The following is a 2,022-nucleotide window of genomic DNA, read 5'->3' on the forward strand; positions in this document are numbered from 1 at the left end:
TAGACATTGGACCTCTACTCCAGTACTCTCTCAATGAAAGAAGACTTTGTTCTTATAACCTGGCATTCCGTGATGCTCAGCTTCCTGACACAATGAATTAAGAAAAAATGGTGCAGAAGCAAATATGGTGCAGAAAGTTGATGCTGCCTGGCTATCAAAAGATACAGCATCTGGGGTCCTAAAAGCCATTTAGTTGAGAAGCTACAAAGCTCACATGGAAGAACCACACAAGTCCGTGTGATCATGAGGTGTCAATAGGATCAGGTATCTGGCATCAGAGACACAGAACAAAAAATCCTATCAATGTGAAAGAGGGGTAGTGTGGAATGAGACCCAAAGCCCATCTGTAGGCAATTGGACACTTCCTTACAGAAGGGTGTGTTATATAGAAACAAAATCAGGACACTTGTGAATATATATAGATATGTGCATATATATCTATTACATGTACAATATATAATCATTATATAAAATCATTATATATTATATATAATAGACATATAAAGCACAAAAAATATAGCAGCTAATTTGTTCTCACAGCTGTACAGAGTGCTCAGTTCAACTCACTTCCGTGAAACATTTAATATACTGGAAGTCCTTCAACTCATGAGGGCCACTGGGTCCAAGGTCAAGGAAGCAGACCGGTGAGTCTTATGTACGGCAATGCAGGCAGTCTGGACACAGGCAGCAAACAGAAGGGCAGATCATCAACAGAGAAATAGACGATAGGATCCAACAGTCCTAAGCTCAAATGATGCATACACTAGCAACATGATGAAGCAGTTCTCAAAGGAACCTCAAGCTCTAGCGACATGATCCACAGGTTGGCAGTCCAACAGTTATGTAGCCCACAAATTGTGGCAGAGAACTAGCAGGCGCACCCTGATCTGATGAGAAGAAAGCAAGAGAGAGAGAGGCAGGGTTTGCCTAGTCATTTATCTCTTTGCCCTCCAATCAAACTGCAACATTATTAATACCATGTTCCTATTGGCCAGGTTGGCACAATAAACCAACCTATCAGAATGGGTCACAAGGATGAGACGAGCCAGTCAGGGTGCAGTATAACACCTATGAAACATACAACTTTTGTCTAGTTCTTCAGTGCTTCCCAACCCCACTATCATGACCCCAAATCTACTGTACGAAACTGACTAGACCAGAGAATGCACACGAGTACCGAAAAGAGCTAAAAACACAGGGAATCAAGGGCAGATAAACCTATCAGGACCAATAATCTGAGTAGCAATACCAGGAGAGTAAGGGGTAGGTGAGGGGTGAAATGAACACAATGATCTACATATAACCCTTTCTCAGGGGGATGGACAACAGAAAAGTGGGTGAAGGGAGACATCAGATAGTATAAGACACGAAAAAGCAATAAAAAATTATGAATTATCAGGGCTTCATGAGGGAAGAATAAAATGAGCTGATACAGTGCTCAAGTAGAAAGAAAATGTTTTGAAAATGATGACAGCAACATATGTACAAATGTGCTTAACACAATGGATGTATGCATGCATTGTAATACAAGCTATACAAGCCCCAAATAAAATGAGTTAAAATAAATAAATTAATTACTTTATTAAAAACATGCGTTCATCCTCAATTGTGAGGATGGCACGGGAGAGTGCAGTGTTTTGTTCTGTTGTGCAATGGGTCCCAGTGAGATGGCACTGACTCAATGACAGCTGACATGACAACAGTCTCAGAAACCACAAATATACACCCAGCACAAACACAAAGACATTAGTGTTATGTTTACAAAAGATATTATTTCTCTCATTAAAAAAGGGAAGAGGTTTCTTCAGTTAAAAAAAATTGGAACAAACAAGGTGACAACAAAATCACGGAGGCATTCCTACCCCTCATTATCCATTCTTTTGGTGAGCTGAAGGCAGTTCTCTAAGGGCCTCACAGCATGCCAGATGGCAGAGTACTTTCAGGAACATGGGCTCTAGTCTAAGGGCAGCACACTCACTAAGTGGTGAGCAGCTATTTGTCTTTCTAGGAAACTGTAAATCA

The sequence above is a fragment of the Tenrec ecaudatus genome, chromosome 3 (assembly GCF_050624435.1).
Source record: "Tenrec ecaudatus isolate mTenEca1 chromosome 3, mTenEca1.hap1, whole genome shotgun sequence".
Classification (NCBI taxonomy): Eukaryota; Metazoa; Chordata; class Mammalia; order Afrosoricida; family Tenrecidae; genus Tenrec; species Tenrec ecaudatus.